Below are 23,513 nucleotides of genomic sequence, written 5' to 3'. Positions count from 1 at the left end.
TTTTTTATCTTATAAAATTTTAATAAGCAATACTTTTGTTGGAAGCTTAAAAAAACTTTCATTAAAGATAAAAATATTCCCCTGAAAGGATTTCAGTCATTTTATACAAGTTATAATTTGGTTAATCAAAATGAACAGTGAAAGAAATACTGTGTGTTATAATTTTTGGAATATAATGACTTTATTAGTATAAGCAGGCCAAGTAATTCTATGACTATATTAAAACTTTGTTAAATTTTCTAAATGATCTTAATTAGGTTTCTTATCATTCTAAAACATAAAAAAGATATAGTGATAGATACCTAAAAGTGTCAATAAACAAAGAAAAAGTTTGGAACAGTTACTGATTAATATTATGTTTATGTTTTATTTTCCAAAATTATAATTAGTGTGTAAACTAGGTTTATGGATGTTTTGAAATAGGCCAAAATGAGATCAGCAAAATTCTAAAAGAATTTAAAAACATTAAGGCAGTATTTACATGTGTGATATTATTTGATGATTGTGAGTAGAGAATTCTGTTAAGTTAAAATATAGAAGTTGCATTTAGATATTCAACCATTAAGATAATAACCGTAAGTAGTATATTAATAAATTTATTAAAATGCTGAAGCATTGTCATTTAATAATTAGTCAAATGTAAGCTAACTTTTAGTAGTTTTAAAAATATACGTTATTTTTTTCTCTTATTTATTAGTACTGTAGGCTTTATTTTATTTTATTTTTTTTGAGGCGGAGTCTCACTCTGTCGCCCAGGCTGGGGTGCAGTGGCCGGATCTCAGCTCGCTGCAAGCTCCGCCTCCCGGGTTCACGCCATTCTCCTGCCTCAGCCTACGGAGTAGCTGGGACTACAGGCGCCCGCCACCTCGCCGGGCTAGTGCCGCCCGGCTAGTTTTTTGTATTTTTTAGTAGAGACGGGGTTTCACCGGGTTAGCCAGCATGGTCTCGATCTCCTGAACTCGTGATCCGCCCGTCTCGGCCTCCCAAAGTGCTGGGATTACATTCTTGAGCCACCGCGCCCGGCCCTGTAGGATATTTTTAAATATTCATTTAAAAATATTTGTTCTTTAAAATAAAAACAGAAATTTAGCATTCTGAATTTAAATGTTTAAGAAATAAAATATTCTAAACATATCAAATGATTTAAGGATTAGAAATAAACATCTATACAGCAAAAAGGAACATTTAAAGAGTTTACAATTTACTAGATCTATATTCAATAGAGTATGATTCCAGTGTATGCAGTTACTTACACAATAAAATATATAAAAAAAGCATTGAAATATTTTCCTTAAAAAATTAATAAATGATGCTGGTTTTAGTCTGCACAATTTATAAAACAACCTTTGTTAACCAATGGTCAAATATGTTCCAAATATTACAGCTATTGACATTCATATCTATTGTTATTATCATTGTTAATTAGAAAATAGCAATCAGTGTCCATTATATTAGAAAGTGGTTATTCTATTTACTTGATAAACAAGAATGTTAATATAGTTCACCAAATGAGTGCTTTTTCTTTACTTATCTTTATATGTAATTTTTAACTTAACGTAAATCGCATTTGAAGCCATAATTTAATATACTGAAATGTTCTAAAATGAAGGGTAGCACAATTTCAAAATACAAGTAAATAGATAGTTTACAGTTACATAAAATTTCTAAGAATTACATGATACATTTATTAATAAATTTATATATAAATAAGATTGCAAATAATCCATCTAAATGTGAATAAAAAATTCTCTACTGTAGAAATACAATTTTAAAAATCATACATATATCTATTTTCAACAACTAACAGAATAAGTTACTTACTAACCTCTTCTAGATTTTTTATAAAAAATAGAGAGATAGAATCAGGCATTCTGTGATGTTTTTTCCATCTGATGTGGCTCATCAATGTATAACCTCAATGGTCTTGTTTTGTTTGGTCCTTTATAAGCATCTGGATGGATCTGAGGAAAATACAACAACTTTCACAGGCACATACTTAAGTTGAAGCTACAAGTAACTTCACAGCCAAAATAATAATCATAAAAGTATTAGATGCTTTCCATTAAGCATGGTCCTAATGAAGAATTGTGCTTTCAAAAATGAGTTTATAAATAATCTAACATAGTGCTTAGTTCCCAAAAGCAAACATAAAAGCCAAAACATAAAATGTAAGCCTTTTGATCAATGTGAGGCTAATGCTAAGTAACCTCCTATTCATTCTTTTGATGGGATGTAGTGTACTCAAAGAAAAAAATGCATTTTTGTAAACTTACATTCTTTCAGTCATACACCTTGGATAATATATCAACAACTTTACTCTGCAAATAAAGTTTATTGCATAATTGTTTTCATTTATGTATATCTCATATTTTAGAAATTCATTTAGTTAATTCCTATGGGCTTTTTAAAAAGAGTAAGAATATACAATATTTCTTTTTTTTTTTTTTTTTTTTTTTTTTTTTTTTTACTCTAGCAACAGTTTGTCTCTATAGCTAAGACACAAAATATAAAAACTTTCATTATTGCTGGCTAAAATGTCAAACAGATCCATTTTAAAATCATATGTGATATATGCTTCTAAGGCTTTCTTTTTTTTTTTTTTTTTTTTTTTTGAGACGGAGTCTCGCTCTGTCACCCAGGCTGGAGTGCAGTGGCAGGATCTCAGCTCACTGCAAGCTCCGCCTCCCGGGTTCACGCCATTCTCCTGCCTCAGCCTCCCGAGTAGCTGGGACTACAGGCGCCTGCCACCTCGCCCGGCTAAGTTTTTGTATTTTTAGTAGAGACGGGGTTTCACTGTGTTAGCCAGGATGGTCTTGATCTCCTGACCTCGTGATCCGCCCGTCTCGGCCTCCCAAAGTGCTGGGATTACAGACTTGAGCCACCGCGCCCGGCCTCTAAGGCTTTCTTAAGCAAGATAACTGTTCATCCACACATCAAAGAGAAAAAAATCACTAATTAGAAGAGTATCTGTTTGACTTCTGTTTTTTTAAATATAACTTTTAATCATTTTAACAACTGTGTTTTTAGAGAGAGATACACTGGCATGCGCTTAGAATGATTAAGTACATAAATCCAGGTAGAGTAAGATAGCTTTATTTCTTCTATCTTCTCTTATTATGTTAGAATGAATAGTTTATATCCATGCGAATTACCCTTGGTATTCATCTCTGTCACTTGCCCCTGTTCTCTGTGTCAGTCTTTATCTATTTCTATCACTCACTATGCAATGTGAGTCTTAGATTGGGTATTTGCCACAACTGCCAGTGCCTGATCTGAAAATCAAATCTGAGAGAGAATTCCAGAGGAGAGAAATTCTAAATATCCATTCAGAGAATCTCTCCTATACTTAAGACTTTATTCTAACTGTGTTGAACATTTAAATATTAAATCAATCTGCAGGATTATAAATTTAGTATGACCCATAAATGGCAGCCTGTGTATAACCTTTCTCATATTCCACTAAAATAAATATAATTCAAATAAAAATATGAAATTTTCATATGATGTCTTTGAAAAGAACTAGTAAACAATTAATTTCCAGTATCTGGAACATATTTTCCATAATTACACTGAAAAATAAACAACGAAAATCCTCTATTCTATGCCAATGAAAAGTAAGAAGAACTGCCTGTTTTAGTCTGTTTAGACTACTAAAAACAATGATACCATAAACAGTGTGGGTTAAACAGCAAACAGTTATTTCTTACAGTTCTGAATGCAAGGAAGTTCATGATGAGGGCTACAGAAGATTCAGTGTCTGGGGAGGGACTGCTTGTTTTAGATGATCATCATCTTTCTGTGTCCTCAGTTGGCAGAAAGAGAGTAAGGAGTTCTCTGGGGTCTCCTGAGTAAGATTCTTATTTATGAAGGCTCTATCCTTATCACTTAATCACCTCTCAAAGGCTCCAACTTCTAATGCCATCATATTGGGGAATAGAACTTCAACATGTACATTTTTTCTTTTGTTTTGAGACAGGATCTTGCTCTGTCGCCCAGGATAGAGTGCAGTGGCACCATCCCAGCTCACTGAAGCCTCACATACTTCTAGGCTCAAGCCATCCTTCCACCTCAGCCTCCACAGCAGATGTGACCCCAGGCATAAGCTACCACACCCAGCTACATTTTTAACTTTTTGTGGCTATGAGGTCTCACTATGGTAACCAGACAGGTCTGTAACCCTTGAGCTGAAGCTGTCCTCCCACCTGGGCCTCCCAAAGTGCTAGGATCACAGGTATGAGTCATTGCATCTGGCCACATCTAAATCTTGTAGGGACGCAAACATTCATTCCTTCACACTGTGCCATAGAAATTAGATAAAATGATCCTCTCTCTCTCTCTCTTTTTTTTTTTTTTTTTTTTTTAACCTCAAATGCCATACCTTTACTCTATCTGTCATCTGAGTAGAAGACTGTGAACTCTTAACTATAAACTCTGAAAACAATTTGTCCCCAAAACTTTTAAGATGTAATAACTAAATTCCTAGGTTAAAACAAGTCAAATGAGGACACAGGAAAGGCTACATTACAAATTGGATTTATTGTAATTTCAAAAATTTAAAGTACTTAAAGAAAACCAAAATGATTTATATATACTTTTTATGTATGTGATATGTTTTTCATTGAGACAGACAGAGGAGCTAGGATTACACTTTGTCTCACCATGAAAAAGCTACATAAACGAGATGTTTGCTAGATGTTAAGAAAGAAAAGTTATACATATCAGCCTGCTTTTGTGTGAACATCTCAAAAGATTATTAATCTAGCACAGATATGGATAAGAGATAAGACCTTGGCAACATAGACATCCTATATGATGCTAAGCATTTTTTCAAGGTTGAAATGTCTTTGTTTTATGATGACTAAGGGTGAAAATAAACCACTCACAAATAATATTGAGAAAGCAAAACAATAAGAAAATGAAGAGATTTCCCTGAAGGGTCAGAGTAAAAAAATAGGTCTATGCACTACAGTAAATTCAATATGTTTTATAATAGTATAACATGATTCTATAAAAAAAAGTGGAAAAAGTTATAAATAGAAAAATTGAAATTAAAAGCACAAATATAAACCAACAAGAGAATGACATTTAACAGAAATAGATCTACTATGTTACCTGACACATTTGAGCTGACCAAATAGTATTTATGTAATGGAGCAAAAATTCCATTAAAAGTGATTGTATACACCTTCCAGCCCCCCAAAAAGTAATAACAAAATTAAAAAGCACATTGGAGGTAATTGGTTGTCATTTCTATAATGGCATACTATTAATTGTTGTTATATATCTGTATTCAACAATCTTGTTAAACCAGTTTACAAATTATGTTGAAGTTTCTATATATTTGCATTACCTAGAAACAACTGCAATTTTTGAATCTCCTTTCAAATCTATACGACACTTAAGTCTGTCTGTTGCCTAACTTCAGTGACTAAGACATTCAGTATAATATTGAATAGTATAAATAGCAATGTACATACTCATATTGTTTCTGATGTTAGTTGAGAGGCTTGTGAATTTTAGTATAAAGTATAATGTCTAGTAAAAGATTTTGTAGGTTCCTAAGAATAAATATAACCCAATTTGTGCAAGATCATTATATAAAAACTTACAAAGTATTATTAAAGAACAAAAGAACATCTATCATTAGGGGAAATAAAAAATGTAAAGCTGGCCATTTTCTTACAGTTAATATATTAATCCAGTGCCAATATTATTAACAAATGAACAAGAGTTTTTTTTAGAAATTGAAAAAGGATTCAATTTTTCAATTTCGAAAAAGACTTAGGCAATTTTAAAAGAGCAAAAATAGAAGATATCTAACCAGGGAGAGAAACTTATTATAGAACTGAGAATATATTTTTGACAAAGGGATAAACTGTAGATCAGTGAGAGAGAGAAGAGGCCAGATATAGATACATAAATACATACGGTAATTTGCCATATGTCACATATTATATACACATATATGATAGAAGAGGAATTACAAATCAGTAAATTGCGATGCATGGTGAATATCTATTCATCTATCACATATAAATACATATATATATACACACACCCATAGATAGCATATATAAATACATGTATATACCAACTAGATTCCTATCATATCGTAAAAAATTTTAGATGTATTTACACATAAATAAGAAAATATTTAAATTTTTGGATGAAAATACAGGAAAAATATCTCAGTGATTCATCATTGGGAAAAATCAGAAAATAACACATAAACAACAGAAAGCCTAAAGAAAACTATTCATTTATGAATTTATTCAACAATTATTGATACAAGTGTTATATGCCAGGAATTTTTTCAAGTTCTAAGATTTTAACAGTTAATAATACAAAGTTCCCTGCATACATGAAATTTAAAATGTAGTTAGTAACAGTTTGGCTCCATTCAAAAGGAGATAACAATGCAGAATGAGAGAAGACATTTGAAATATATCACACAAGACGTTTCTATACTTTTTTTTTTTTTTTTTTTGAGACAAGATATTACTCTATCATCCAGGCTGAATGGCAGTGGTGTGATCTTGACTCACTGCAACCTCTGCCTACTGGGCTCAAGTGATCCTGTCGCTTCAGCCTGTGGAGTAGCTGGGACTATAGGCGCATGGCACCAGGCCAAGCTAATTTTTGCATTTTTTGTAGAGATGGGGTTTCTTCATGTGGCCCAGGCTGATCTTGAGCTCCTGGGCTCAAGCAATTCGCCCACCTTAGCCTCCTAAAATGCTGGGATTACAGGCATGAGCCACCCATGCCTGGCCAATTATTTTTTAATTAAAAAAAAAGAAAGACCAAACAAAAAAAAAAAAAAACAAGAGATGGCAGAATATTTTTCATTTGCTTTTTTTGTGTCCATTTTCCATACTTTTCTAGCATTCTCCATAACCTGGAAAACTGTAGTTTGTAGACTGCATCAAGGTACCCCCTTGCCTTCTACATTCATGTTTGAACTTGGCCAGTGAGAGGAAATCAGTAGGTGATTGGAAGATGTGAAAAGAGGAAGGCAAGGCATTTATTTTCCTGGCTGCCTACCTCTTTGCACACCTTGTATTAACTGCATTCCTATACAAAAGTTACAGTTTCTGTGAGGTAGACATCTACGATGGCTCTGTATTTCATGTCCTAGGTATTACTTTCTTCTTCAGGTCTGCTGGTATTAATAGCTCCCTGAGGATTTTAGTCCCAGGGTGCTTCAACACTTGATTTGCCTTAATATGGCCCACATCTTTATAAAGTGTCCCTTCTATAAATTCTTCTCAGTTACTTCATTTAAGTTTACTGTTTCCTGTTGGAACCCTGACTAATATAATTGCCAATAAAAATAAAAAGGAAATTACAGAAAAGTAAACCTTAATAGTCCATATACTTCTACAATACCAAATTAACATAGATAGGAATTAGAAATATAACACAAAACTACCAAGATTGGACATTTTTGATCCACTGAAAAAGGCAACAATTTGAAAGGTCTAACAATATCAAGTGCTGGCAAAGATATGGGGATGCTTACTGATAAAAGTGTAAGTTATTTAATTGCTTTTAGAAGGCAATTTGGGTATATAAAACAAAGTGGTGCATATACGTAAATATTTATGTATGAGAAAAGAAGCAATTTTATATGTGTATGTGTGTATACACACATGTATATGTAAAGAGTGAGAGAGAGAGGAGATATATATATATATATATATATATATATATATAAAACTAGAAAAATGTTGCTTCTATATAGAACATTTATCTCAACTTCATTTTTTATAGGAAACTTTGCTTAAAAAATAATTGCTCAGGCTGGGTAGAGTGGCTCACATGCCTTTAATCCTAGAAATTTGGGAGGCTGAGGTGGGCAAATCGCTTGAGCCCAGGAGTTTGAGACCAAACTGGGCAATGTAGTGAACCCCCTCTCCACAAGAAATATAAAAAATTAGCCTGGTATGGTGGCACATGCCTGTGGTCCCAGCTACTTGGGAGGCTGAGGTGAGAAGATCACCTGAGCCTGGGGAGATCAAGGCTGAAGTGAGCGGAGATCATGCCACTGTGCTGCAGCCTGGGCAAGAGAGAGAGACCCTCTCTCTCAAAAAAAATTGTTCATCAGATGGGAAATGAAAACATAAATATTATAATGCTTATGAAATAGAATATGCAGTTCAAGTATTTTAGACTTCTAAGAAAAAATTAACACCCCATTAAAAGGGGACAAATGATAAAATTAGGAAAATTAAAAAAGTCATAAGTGATCTGTATTTTAAAATATTCTATATACATAACCAAAGATTTTGTAAACAATGAGCTTTTCATCTACTTCATGTGTACATATATATTTTTCTTGCTGTACTTGTCTAATATATTTAGAATCATGTTATAAATAGAATAGTATGCTTTCAAAATCACACGTTAAGTGTGATGATGACTGAGATGATTTAGAGACCCACTTCATTAATCAAAGAAGCTGCTTCTAGGAGTTCCTTTTACTTATTCTTTGTTTTTCATTTTTTTTTGTTTAGTCATTGAATTGTATTACTTTTTTTACATTAGTTAACATAATCATATTATTGTTCTCATTATTCTGTTGGTCTCATTGGTATTAAATATTGCTTGCTACTTCCTCATTTTGAATTATTTGAATCTATGTTTTAAAAACGAAGTTGGGGCCAGGCACAGTGGCTCATGACTGTAATCCCAGCACTTTGGGAGGCCAAGGCGGGCAAATCAAGTGAGGTCGGGAGTTTGAGACCAGCCTGGCCAACATAGTGAAATCCCATCTCTACTAAAAATACAAAAATTAGCTGGGTGTGGTGGCACATTGTAATCCCAGCTACTCGGGAGGCTGAGGCAGGAGAATTGCTTGAACCTAGGAGACAGAGGTTACAGTGAGCCAAGATTGTGCCACTGCACTCCAGCCTGGGCAACAGAGTGAGACTGTCTGAAAAAAAAAAAAAAAGGAGATTGGGTAAATTTAAAATTTCCCAATGTTCTCAATAGATTTTGTTTTCAAGGTAGTGCAGGTCTTATACATAAAACTGAAAAGTGTTCAATATTTTTCTGTTATTTGGAAACATTTTGTAGAATATTGCTATTGTTTTTTCCATAAGTGTTGATGAAATTCATAAATGGGCCCTTTAGGTTTCTATTAGTTTTTCCTGTTCAAAGTCTATTAATATGAGAGTTAATTTATTTACTGTAACAAAAATTATTCAGCTTATAGTTTTTGTGCTAATGTTAAATGTTTAGCTATTTTTGGAATAGGTCTATTTTATTTACATTTTTGTACTTGCTAGGAAAAACATGCAAAATATATTTAGTAGTTTTTAATAATATTTGAATTGCTTTAATATCATTTTGTATTTCTATTAAATCTCATAAGGTATTTAATTAATAGTTTTAATCTTTTCAAATAATCATTATTATGCTTTATTGAATATGTTTACTGTCTTTTTTACTTCTGTATTATTATTTTTTTTCTGCCCAATTACTCTTCACTTTGTTGGAGTGGTTTGTGTTTTTTTCATAACTTTTTGGAACAGATGCTTAAATGATGGAATTTCTACTTTTCTCTAATACATATAATTAATGCTGTAAATTATTTCTAAGTACAGTGTTGGCATCATTTAAAATGTTTACTCTGTACTATTTTTATTAAGTTCAAATATTTTCTCACTTGCTTTATTTCTCTTTTGACTCAAAGGTTATTGAGAAATGCATTATGTCATTTCAAAGTATAGAGGAATATTTTTAGCTTTCTTATTTTTAAATTATTAGTCCATATAATATGCAATAAATGATTTAAATTAATTTTAATGTTTAATACCTCCTTTGTGTCCCAGAAATTGATTATTATAGAAAATACTGTGTGCCCTTGAAAATAAACATACAAAAATTTAATTTATTTTTTCCTAATGTTTGCCATATAATTACTAAACTTTATTGTATGCTTTTTATATTATTCACTGAAAGAGGTGATTATTTCTGGATTTTTCTATTTCTCCTTTAAGTTCATAAATTTTGCTTTTTATAGTTAGAAGCTATGTTATTAGTTGCATACAAATTTCAAATTATTTTCTCTCTTATTTAACTCACATTTTTATCAGACCATATCCCTATTAATCCAAAATAATTTGTAAGGCTTCATCAGTATATTAACAATATAAAATGCAAGTTTGCTTTTTATTAGTGTTTCTATTCCAGTCTCTTCATTTTAAATTTTGTGTATCCACCTATTTAATTTGTTCATTGAAATATAAAGTTATTTTAAATTAATCCTTGGTTTATATATTTCTATTACAGTGTTTAGTCTATATAACTATATCTCTATATACCCCTATACCTATGCATATACAATGTATTTTGTGCATATGTACACATCACATATTTAATGTACAATAAGAAAATATAGAGATATATTCTCTATTATTTTCTTTTCTCCAGCTTTCTTGTATTATTTTTAAATGTTATTTTATACTCCTCACCATTAACTTGTTAATTAAATATTATTTTACTATTATATGTGTTTACCCAAAATATTTCAATAGACTTTGCTGATTTATTAAAATATTATATAAAATGGTACTTCACTTTATGAACAAGGTATAGATTAATTAACATATTGCCAATATATGTTGCTATTTTATGTATTAATTTCCTGTATGATTTGGCCTCTCAATATGGCATCTTTCTATACAGTCAGTTATCAGTAAGGTATTCTACCATGTTTACCACTCTCCTCATTTTACCTTTTCTTACAATTTCTTCCTGGATCATAAGCCTTCTAAGTGGAATCATTTCTTTAGTTTGAAGAATTGCTTATAACTACTGTTGAATACTTTCTCGCTGTTTAATTTTTTTTCTTGAAAAGTATTCTTTTTTGAAATACATTGCAACTGGATATTGAGTCTATATTAGCAGTTACTTCCTTAGAAGATTTTCATATGACATGGCATTTTTTGTTGGCTTCCATTTCTCCCATTGACAAGTTAGCTGCTATTTTAATTTTTATTTCTTTGCACATAATGACTCCTTTTTGCTGTGGCTGCTTTAAAAATCCATATCTCTATTTGAGTTTAAAAGGTATGATACAATTTTGTGTGTGTGTGTGTGTGTGTGTGTGTTTTAATGCTGCTAGATTTTATAGTGGTTCTTTAGATACTTATCTAATATGTTTCATTCATTTTGAAATGTTCTTATTTGTTATCTTTTCAAATTTACTCCTGCCTACATTCTGTCTTCTCCTTTGGGAACTCTAATTGCATTAATATTAGATATTTTAAACATTTTATATTTCTTAGTTCTTTATCCAAATGTTTCATCATTTCTTCTTTCCAAACTTCAGTGGAGATATTTTCCTTTGACTTCTCATATAGTTTACTAACTTCCTCTCTAGTTGGGTTTAATCTACTCTGAAAACCACTCATAAAACTCTTAATTTCAGATTTTAGAGTTTTGTAATTTATATTGGAATTTTTTTAAGTGTCCATTTCACCCAATTTTCTTTAAGAGAAATACAATTTCTGAAATATTTAGATTGCATTGAAATTAGATTTTTTTTTTTTTACAATTAATGTTATATTTATTTCCTGTGAGTATCTTTCTTTGCATTGTCTATTTTTGTTATTGATTTTTGGAAACAAATTGTTTTTCCTTGTGCCTTGTTTTTTTTCTTATTATGTTCAAGAGATTGTGTTCTCTTTGTGAATGTAGTTTTCTGAAGATTTACATATATTATTTTTTACTTATTTGTCATTATTTTCTGGCTGTTCTTAACAGGATGCTTAAATATATAAAGCAGGATATCTCTCAGATATGTAGGTTTTTAAATGTTTAAATAACTATGTAATTATCATTGCTTTGAGATACTTTAGTATTTGAAGCAGTATAATATAAAATTCAGAATGCCATTGTGCAAATAGTGTTCTGTATTACTAAGTATTAATTAGTGAGTTGCAGTGAAGAGAACATTTGAAAATATCGGGGCAAGTAAACTGAAATGAACTTACTTTGTTATTTACTTTCTGTGAGCTATTAATATAGAAATGAGTTTCTGAATCTCCAAGAAAGGGATAAGTTATCAGACATTTTTAACTTATTTGCTAACAAAACTTTATACTAATAGAAAAATCTTACCGGATGAAATTCTATGCCATACTCTTTGAGTATTAGACTTAGATGAACTTGAGATAACTTCCATCACTTCCATTATGTGAATTGAAATAATTAAATTTAAGATCAAATAAAGGGTCTTGTTAGCAACTGTCTTATAGTGTATGAACAGTGTTTCAAAGGAAGATACTGACCATCTGTTCTCTTGGTCCGCTGAGAATAAAACAAAAGCATGTGAAACTTATGTTTGAGATAGGGAGATTCAGGCTAGATGTAAGAAACAACTTACTGACATTAAGGGTTGTTCAAACACAAAAAATTCACTACCAAGGGAATGTATATATATTTTTTCTCTGAACATCAGTAAGAATAAGGCAGACAACCATCTGTTGTAGTGGCTCAGTTTGTAGTCCTACCTGAAAGCACAGCACTGGATTATAAAGACTCTGGAGATAACTTCCATTTTATAAAGATGTATACAACTTGGAAATGACAGAGATTAAAAACTATACTTTAAAAGGATATACTCTAATAAGAGCCCTAGCACCAAAAAGAAATAAAAATAAATTTTTAATGAAGTTCTAATTAAGATTTATGTTAATAGATTTAAAATTTAAAAGGTAAATTTCTCTCTTTTATTCTATAGACTATGTTTTAATCCCTTCGTATTGTCTATTTTTAGCTTTTTTATATTCAGTCTCCTTTGTTTTACTTCTTTATTCATTTTATTCTAAATAAGCTTCATTAACATATAATTCACATGCAGAAAATGCGTATATTTTAAGCCTATCATTCAAAGATTTTCAGAAACAAGAAACACATGTAACTAGTACCTAAAACATAGCAAACATTTTGTGAAGAAACCCTGGGAAGTTTTTTTTTTTTTTCTCACAGTCTTATTAACCACTAACCTCCAGGTAGCTAACAATCTGATTTAGATCACTGTATCTTTGTTTGACTATCCATTAATCTATTGATGGGAATGTAGGTTATTTTCTGTTCTTGTCTATCATAAGTAAATCAATTCTAAATATATTTATTGTAGAAAAAACTTTGCACATATTTTATCTTGACTTAATCTGATGTCTAGGAGTGGAATTGCCAGTGAATTCAGTTTGCTAGTGTTTTTTTGAGAATTTTTGCACCTATGTTCATCAAGGATATTGATTTGTAGTTTTTTTGTGTGTGTTTTTTTTTTTTTTAGTTATGTCCTTGTCAGGTTTTGGCATCTGGGTAATTCTGGCCTCATATAATAAGTTAGGAAGAATTATCTCGCTTCCAATATTTTGGAATAGTCTGAGGTAATTGGTGTTAGCTCTTCTTTAAAGTCTGGTAGAATTCAGCACTAACGCCATTCAGTACTGGGCTTTTATGTTGTTGTTGTTCTTTTTATTACTGATTAAATCTTGTTACTGGTTATTGGTCTGTTTGGATTTTTTTATTTTTTCTTGGTTCGATTTTAGTAGGTTGTATGTGTCCAGGAATTTGTCCATTTCTTTTGTTTTCCAATTTTGGAGCATATAGTTGTCTATAGCTATTCTCCTGTAGCAAGAATGGTAGGCTTCTGTGGTAGGATTGTGAACTGCTGAAGATCTCCAGTTTACCTGTTTCCCATAAACAGAGTCCCTCTTAATTCAGAGCCGATCTTAGCCAGGTCCTTTGTTTCCCTCTCTATGCTGTAATACAGAGTCTGTATGCCTCAGACGGTCTCTATCAATTCCTTGCTGAATTTGAGTGTTCTCCCCTAGATATTTTATTTGATGTGTGGCTATCTATTTGTGGTTTTGGTCTTCCTTTGTGGTGGAGTCAATAGTTGGGTAAGTTCCCAGTCCTTAACATTCTTGCTCTAACTGTAGCAATTTCCATGAGAGATTGAGGGTGTGGGTGAATAGGGGTGAAGGTGGATAATAGATGTATATCAATAATAGATTCAGTAGAAGAGGCCATACCAATGAAGGTTTGTAGAAGCCTGAAGGGACACACTCATTGCCAGGCCTGGGTAAGGGTATTAGTTTTGGCACCCTCCGACCCAAAACTAGAGCAATTGTTGTTTCCTCTCTATCCTGGCGTCAAAGATTGTGAGGATAATTCATTGTGAAGATAAAATAACCAAGTCTCTAGGATATCTCCTGACTCTTTGGCAAAGCAATTTCAAAAGGTGCCATACTCATCTCATTAAACGCACAAGTCTCAGTGACTTTCTGTGTCACGGGCTGCCACTAGTATGAGGGACCTGCAAAAGCCAACAGTAGTCATTGGGAGCAACTCAACTCACAAGATCTTTAACAATTTTGGGTTTTGTTGCTGGAACCATGACCAGTAGGTAGAGTATTGCTTCCCTAGCTTTCTTAGGACTTGCTTGATGTCTAATTTGACACAGTAGACAAACTCGGCTGAGGAGTCAGGGGCTAAAGAGAAGGATCAATGGTCCTCATCAAAACTGAGCAGCTATGTAAAGAGTCTCTTAACATTCTCCAGGAGTGTCCCATTATGTTCACTAGCACTTCTCAAGGCCCATTAGCAGGGTTAATGAAGTGCATTGTGGGGCCCTCAGACTCTTGAAAATGATTCTCTAACACCTCCCAGAGAATGCTCCTTGAATTCAGGTAGCACCTCTCAAAAGTGTCCTGTGTCATCGTCAGGTTTTTTGCTTCTCCAGAAAATTATTGTGCTGAATTTACCCAGCCTGCTCACTGTGCAAATTTGTTAGAGTGCTGCCGTGTGTGAAGGTTATTTATTAGGACAAGCCAACTGAAAGTAACTGTGAAGTCTTTATTTACTTCCTGTAATAGTGTAAACAAAGGTCCAAAAAAAGGTGACAACCCTTTCAATGTTCCATTTTCCCCATGGAATGGCACAGATCAAGGGTAAGATAGGTCCAAGAAGCTGGTGCAGGGAGTATGAATTTTCTCACTGTTGAGGGAGGCAAACAGTTTCTGCCATTTTATGGAGGGAGATCTATAGTTTCTACCATTTTATGGAGGGAGTGATGGAAAGATGTGGCGGAAGGGTACAACTAGGAAGATGAAAGCATTGAATCAGGTAAAGCAAGTGTCTTCAAGGCTCATGAAGAGAAGGTCTTGGAATAAAAGGTGCCTAGCCTATAAATACAGGTGGGCACATAAGCATGGCTGGGTCAGAAAGGAGTGTTGGGACTGAGTTCTTGTCTGCAAATCCTTCCAGAAACTGCATTGCACTGCCTGTTGGAATCATATAATGTAGATTTTTTCACAAGATTTTTAGTTGATTCATTGGGACTTTTAAAATAGACAATCATGTAATCTATTAAACAAAATTTTGTTTCTTCCTTTTGAATGTGTATACCTTTTTAAAAATGTGTACACCTTTTATTACATTGTCTCATCGCATTAGCTAAGACTTCCAGTATGATGTTAAATGAGAGTGGAGAGAAGAGACGTCTCTGCCTTGAACTTACAAAGAAAGCATCAAATTTTTCACCATTAAATTTGGCATCTGTAATTACTTTTGGGAAATTCTCATCCATTATACTTCTCATCCATTATTTGTTTGTGATAGGAACCTGAAAACTGGATATGTGATTTAGTAAAGAAATTGAGGTAAGTCAGTCCTTTGAGTTCTTATTAGTGTTTGCTGGAAACTAGGCTGTGTTTCAGAGGCTTTATCTTCCTCTCTGTACTCTTTTTTAAATTTTTATTTTATTTTTTTTCATTTTAATAGGTTTATGGGGAATAGGTGGTGTTTGGTTACATGAATAAGTTCTTTAATGGTGATTTCTGAGATTTTGGTGCAACCATCACCCAAGCAGCTTACACTGTACTCAAAGTGAACTCTTTTGTCCCTCACCATCCCCACCTTTTTCCCTAAGTCCCCAAAGTCCAATGTGCCATTGTTATGCCGTTGTGTCCTCATAGCTTAGCTCCCACATATGAGTGAGAACAAACCATGTTTGGCTTTCCATTCCTGAGTTACTTTATTCAGAATAATTTTCTTCCGGGTTGCTGCAAATGCCATTATTTTGTTCCTTTTTATGACTGAGTAGGAGTCCATTGAATATATATATATATACCACATTTTCATGATCCACTTGTTGATTGGTGGGCATTTAGGCTGGTTCTATATTTTTGCAATTGCAAATTGTGCTACTATAAACATGCGTGTGCAAGTATCTTTTTTATATAATCACTTCTTTTCCTCTGGATAGATACCTCGTAGTGGGATTGCTGGATCAAATGGTAGATCTACTTTTAGTTCTTTAAGGAATTTCCACTGTTTTTCATAGTGGTTGTACTAGATAACATTTCCACCAGCAGTGTAGAATTTTTCCCTTTTCACTGCATCCATGTCAATATCTATTATTTTTTGATTTTTCGATTATAGCAATTGTATTAGTCTGTTTTCACACTGCTGATAAAGTCATACCCAAGACTGGGCAATTTACAAAGGAAAGAGGATAGAATTCACTGTTAATGGAGAACTCACAGTTCCATCTGACTGGGGAAGCCTCCTAATAATAGTGGAAGGCAAGGAGGGGCAAGTCACATCTAAGGTGGATGGCAGCAGGCAAAAAAAGAGATGTGCAGAAAAATTCTCAGTTTTAAAACCATCAGATCTGGTGAGACTTATTCACTATCATGAGAACAGCATGGGAAAGACTTGCCCCCATGATTCAATTACCCACCACTGGGTCCCTACCACAGCTCATGGGAATTCAAGATGAGATTTGGGTGGGGATACAGACAAACCATATTAGCCATTGTTGCAGGAATTAGGTGGTACCAAATTGTGGTTTTAATTTGAATTTCCTGAAAATGCATGATGTTCAGAATTTTTCTACATGCTTGTTGGCCATTTGTATATCTTCCATTGAGAATTGTCTATTCATGTCCTTAGTCCACTTTTTGATGGGATCGTTTGTTTCTTTCTTGTTGATTTGTTTGAGTTCTTTGTAGATTCTGGATATTAGTTCTTTGTTGGATTATAGATTGCAAGGATTTTCTTCATCTCTGTGGATGCTCTGTTAACTCTGCTGATTATTTATGTTGCCGGGCAGAAGCTTTTTAGTTTAACTAAGTTCCATCTATTTATCTTTGTTTTTGTTGCATTTGCTTTGGGTTCTTGATCATGAAATCTTTGCTTAGCCAGTGTCTAGAAGGATTTTTTTCCGATGTTATCTTCTAGAATCATTATGGTTTCAAGTATTGGATTTAACTCTTTGATCTACCTTGAGTTGATTTTTGTTAGGGTAAAAGGTGAGGACCAGTATCATTCTTCTACATGTGTCTTGCCAATTATCCCAGCCCAATTTACTGAGTAGGGTATGTTTCGCCCACTTTATGTTTTTGTTTGCTGTGTCAAAAATCAGTTGGCTGTAAGTATTTGGCTTTATTTCTAGTTTCTCTATTCTGTTCCATTGATCTATGTGCCTACTTTAATACCAGTACCATGCTGTTTTGGTGACTGTGGACTTTTAGTATAGTTTGAAGTCAGGTAATTGTGTAATGTGATGCCTCCACATGTGCTGGTTTTCACTTATTCTTGCTTCGGCTATGTGGATTATTTATTGGTGGCATATGAATTTTAGGATGTTTTTCTAGTTCTGTAAAGAATGATGTTGGCATTTTGATGGGGATTGCATTCAATTTGTAGATTGCTTTTCACTATATGGTCATTTTCACAATATTGATTTTACCCATCCATGAGCATGGCATGTGTTTCCATTTATTTGTGTTGTCTGTGATTTCTTTCAGCAGTGTCTTGTAGATTTTCTTGCAGAGGTTTTTCACATTCTTAGTTAGGTATAATTCTAAGCATTTAATTTTTTGACCGCTATTGTGAAAGAGGTTGAGTTCTTGCTTTGATTCTCAGTTTGGTCACTGTTGTTGTATAAGAGAGCTACTAGTTTGTATATATTAATTTTGTATATTGGAACTTTGCTGAATTCATTTAACAGTTTTAGGAGCTGAACTTTTTGAGTTGGTTTGTAGGGTTTTCTAGATATACAATCATATCATCAACAAACAGCAATGGTATGGCCTCCTCTTTACTGATTTAGATACCCTTTATTTCTTTCTCTTGTCTGATTACTCTGGCTAGGACTTCCAGTACTATGTTGAATAAAAGTGGTGAAAATGGGCATCCTTCTCTTGTTCCAGATCTCAGGGGGAATGTTTTCAACTTTTCCGTGTTCAGTATGATTTTGTCTGTGGATTTGTCATAGATGGATTTTATTACTTTAAGGTATGTCCCTTCTATGCCAATTTTGCTGAGGGTTTTAATCATAAAGGGATGATAGATTTCATCAAATGCTTTTTCTTCATCTATTGAGACGATCTGTGATTTCTGTTTTTCATTTTGTTTATGCATTTTATCACATTTATTGACTTATATATGTTAAACCATCTCTGTATCCCTGGTATGCAACCCATTTGATCCTGGTTGATTATGTTTTTGATATGCTGTTTGATTTGGTTCACTATTATTTTATTGAGGATTTTTGCATTTTGTTCATAAAGGATATCAATCTGTGGTTTTCTTTTTCTGTTATGTCTTTTCCTGATTTTGGTATTAGGATGATATTAGCTTCATAGAATGATTTAAGGAGGATTCCCTCTTTTTCTATCATATAGAATAGTGTCAATAGGATTCGAGCCAATTTCCCTTTGAATGTTTAATAGAATTCAGTGTTTTCTGCTGGATTACATTTCTATATAACTGGGCCTCACATAGAAAAGAAGCAGTAAACACTTCCATAAATAATGTGAACCCCAAATCACTTCTTCACAATATCTAATTCTATATTTGAATTTACAACTATCTATTTCCTTATACATGAATTCTTAAAATCATTTAGCCAAATGTCTAGATCCTTTACTAAGCTTACTGGATATTTTTATCAAGATAGATATAATTACTTGTTTAAGAAAAAAAACATCTATACCCTGTGAGGAAGGTAAGGAGAAGTATAATCTTCCTCCATAAATATAGATTATTATTGTTCCTAGGGTTCATGAGAGAATCATTTCTACTCATAAACATCTGCTCTTATAATGCATTCATGAAAAAAATTGTAATAGCTAAGATGTTTAAATTATGAAATCTCATATGTAATTCAACCAATAAAACATTACATATCTTTGGTTTAGCTATTTCTTTTCTTTCTTTCTTTCTTTTTTTTCTTGTTCTGGATGTTTAAAAGGGCCATGATTTAAAATATCTGGATTTATTTTGTACTTCGTAAGAATAATCATGTAAACTTTAAGAGTAAACTTTAAGAGTAAAAAGAGATTATAATACGTAAACTTTAAGAGTAAAAAGTGAATATAATAAAATACAGAACACATTTATATTTTACATTATTCAAGTTAGGGAGATTTAGTAGCTCATATCATATTCTCTCACAAATGCATATTTGCAGTATATCAAGTTTTTAATTGTTTAGGGAGACCAAATAAGGGATAAGCTAACAGTTTTAAATGGGTATAAAATGCTATGTAGATATCAACTTTAAAAATGAATCTTTGATGTGTGTCTTCTTTTCGTTTTTGCAATTAATTTTAGCTTTTGAAGCCATTTGGAATTCAATTTAAGCCCACAGAGTATAAAATTATGCATTAACTTGAAGATAGACCCATATTTAGCAAAAACAAGGTTGGAAGATCAACAGGATTCGAGACAAGTGTTAATTTCAAATGTATAAACTCAACTTTACCAGGGCTTTTAAAACAACTAGCACATTTGTCCCTAATCAAAGGCTTTAATTTAATCATCAGAGACTGTAAGATGCTTTTTAATTCTGCCTCTCATATGGGGCCGACTAGCATTTATTGTCACACAGTTTTAGCAAATACCCACAGATGAATCTAAAATTGAAATTCGAAGACTCTGAGGTTTTATATAAAATTTACCTCTTTGAAGTGAATTGCATTAGGAGCTGGGAAAAAGAAGTTAAAACAGAAGTTTTATACCTGGCATTTTTCTGCAATAAGAGGGAAGGGAGTTTCCAATGTGAAAATCCTCTATGTGCACCCAGTGTTAATATGATGCTCTAGATGCATATTCAAAGTGAGCAATATCTTGCACAGATTAGTGACAAAGTGAAGTAAACCTAGATCCCTTATCCTTACATTTGTTTCCAATAGTGATCTTCCCTGCTACATTCTAACACACAAATTCTCATAAGCTGTAAAGTAGCCCAAAGACATCTTTCCATGTCAATCTATCTGGTTAGTTTCATTATTGAATTAGATTGTCATATCTTTTATCTATCTATCCAATTATTAGACAATTAATTATTTATTAGGCTGTCCAATTATTAGACAATTAATTAAATTTGCAGTTGTAATCTGTGGAACCAATTTTACTCTTATCATATTGATTAGACTAAAGTCTTCAGTTGTATCAAAATACTGGAGAGTAGAATGCTAGTCAAAACTGTTTTATAAACATTCTTATTAATCATCAAATCATTTATATGAATATGTATTATATTTCCTATTATAAGGAAGGATATTTTTTCAACATGAGGCAGCTTCAAATGGTTGGCAATCAATGCTCTTGATTGCTGATGCACCGAATTTCTGTAAATGCAATAATTAGTGCTCCCATGAACTCTTACTGGTTTCCTCATCTTCCAACTCTACTGACATTTCACTTGCTTTCCTATAAATTTTAGAATTGTTGAAGATACTTCAGAAACACCTTGAATCCAGCAGTGTTTTCAAGTGGGACAATGCTTTTATCGTATAAATGTATTTTAGAATTCTCCTTAAGGAACAAAAGTTATTACCACACACCCACAAAACAATGTTTTGCATGAAGTATAATATCTAATACATTTCAACAGGACTTGTATCTTGATTGATATAGAGATACCTTAGAATAGCATCACAAAAGGAAACCTGCAGGAACATGCTTCACTTAGCAGCTACAGTTTCAATTTCCTTTTCAACTATTTACATTTGTGAATCTTGTAGAAAACAATAACTCTGCTCACATTTACAATGAGCTCGTTTATTCATTAGTTACATTGGGTGAACAATGTTTTATGATTTGCTCAGCCACTTGCATTTCCTGAATAAATGGAAAACAGTACAAATGAACAAACAGATAAAGAAAATGTAAATAGCACTAGAAAAAGTCAAATATTAAAGAATAAGCATGGATAAATAACATGAAAAATTCTGTAGGCTGCTCAATGCATTTACCTGGGGATGCTAGTAAATAGTTAACATATAACTCAATCACTTTTCTGTTTTTAATGAGAAAAACATATTTTGAAAAGTAGGATTATGCTTTGATTTTTTGCCTTTAGTTTTATATAATTATGTCTTGGGGGACTTTTATTATTTGTGATATAAAAATATACATCTTTTTAATCTTAATGTTTTATTTTATCATTTTATTTACTTGATGCTTATAAAATTTTTCCTCTTATTAATCAAAAATTGCTGTTTATTATATTGATTCTTTTTTATACAATATTATTTCACAGAAATATTTGATTATTCTTAGATTTATTCTAAATTATAATTTTTACATTATTTTAGAAAACATATGTATCATATTTAATATAGGCCAGTGGAACTAATTATATATATTTATAGCAAAATATTAACTCTAGAACTCAGTTTTGAAAGTCAAAAGCATTAATTGAGAACATACTGTGTCACTGAAATAAGCAGTAAGTCCTAGACCATGAATGACAAATACGACAAATTCAATAAAAATAATACTAAGCAGTATATTGCATGAACTGTAAGAATGAAATATTAAGTAAAATTCCATTGTCATTTTATGTATTATTTGATAAGTATGCTTTCCAATGTATCTGAATAAATATTACCTATAGTATTTCCATTCTCTGTTTAACTAAGGTGAAGTATAAATGTGACTTACTGGGTTCTCGTTAGGGAGCCCAGAAGCACTGTGCCCAGGTTCTTAATAGATTTACTTTAGTTAAGACCCTTTTGGAAAAGAGAACCTTAAATACAATTTTCTATATAATACATTGTTTTTGAATTTCTGGTTTATAAGTTGAGTTGCCTAGTTTTGTTTATCTAGTCATTTTCTACCTTATCTTCAGTCACCTTTTGAATACCTTTTATTTTATTAGAGATGTTTCTTATTTTCAAGCCACAGATTTTCTTTTAACACACACTGCAATAAAACTGACTAAAGAATTCCAAAGAGTTAATGTTGTTCAAAAAATATTCTGAAGGCTTTCTTGGTATATTTATATCCTCTGAGAATTAACATAAAATAGTCTCAAACTTGCAATATAAACTGCTAAAAATAAAAATGGAATGTAAAATGTATAATGATGTAAGTTCCAGCATGTATTATTAGTTTGATTTACTACTAAACCTCATCCTTTCTGCTCTTATTAATATTGTGTGTAATATCCACTACATCCATTTAATAAAAGAGGAAACTTTAAATTCATGAATTTCAAATTACAACTCATTTAAATATCAGAATTACAAAGGAATGAGCCATAAGCCCAAGTCTTTCTAACTGGCCCACGAATAGCATTATCTTCCTTAATGGTCAGTACACATAAGGTATGGAAATTTAATTATTCCCTTGAGTTCTCTACAGTTCAGGCATCCAGATGATAGGCTATAAAATAGACCATATTTGCTCTTTGCCGCAGATCTTTCTTCACTGTGATAGAGTTGGCCAAGAGTGTCTATAGTTATATTCTTTTTCACATCCAGATATTGTACAGTAAGTTTGCATACAAAAATATATATAATGTGTCCTATCATAATTTCAAAAGACTTAAAATCCAGCACACCCTGATAAAAATAAAAATAGATGAAATGCAAAAGGTGCTTTAGGAAGCTAATCATTTATTCTAGTTGAGAATTACCCAAAGAATTTGCATAGCAAGCACAGAATGTTGTGAAAATTAAGTCAGTTTTATAGGCTACATAATTATTATTAGTGTGCTATTATAGAGAACATTTCAGTACTTACTCAGTTGATTCTGTTATTGTGTGTTCCCACTGATACTGCAGCCATCTATGAAAGAGACTAAATCATTCAATATGGCTCTAGTCCTGCCACAGAAAATACTTGCTGCCCAGCAACACCCTTTCACAGAGGAGCTGGAAGAATTCTAAATGAGAAAGTTTTTTGTTTTTATTTGGCAGCATTTGCATTTGGCATAAAATAGGTGAATACCTGACAGTGGCTGATGCCTTGACAACCAGTCTTATAAATATCACACAGAACAACCTCTCTGGACAGAAAAAGGACATGTTAATTAGCACCTCTGTGGAAAACTGTATGGAGATTTCTTGATTTCTCAAATAACTAAAAATGGAACTACCATTTAATCTAGTAATTCAACTGTTGGGTATCCACCCAAAGGAAAAGAAATCAATATACAAAAAAACCCACCTGCACTTGTTTGTTTATTTCAGCAC

The 23,513-nt window shown here is 32.4% G+C and overlaps 1 long non-coding RNA gene across 1 annotated transcript; it reads right to left on the bottom strand.

Annotated features, from left to right (window-relative positions):
* Positions 1 to 23,129, bottom strand: LOC123573627 (uncharacterized). The gene is made up of 3 exons (XR_006698316.2): positions 23,062 to 23,129; positions 1,826 to 1,961; positions 1 to 1,025 (listed from the first exon to the last, which is right to left on the bottom strand). It is a non-coding gene; the product is annotated as an uncharacterized lncRNA (long non-coding RNA).
* Between the last annotated feature and the right edge of the window lie 384 nt (positions 23,130 to 23,513).

This window comes from Macaca fascicularis, chromosome 5, assembly GCF_037993035.2.
Source record: "Macaca fascicularis isolate 582-1 chromosome 5, T2T-MFA8v1.1".
Classification (NCBI taxonomy): domain Eukaryota; kingdom Metazoa; phylum Chordata; class Mammalia; order Primates; family Cercopithecidae; genus Macaca; species Macaca fascicularis.
This window is presented reverse-complemented; position numbering and strand designations above follow the sequence as displayed.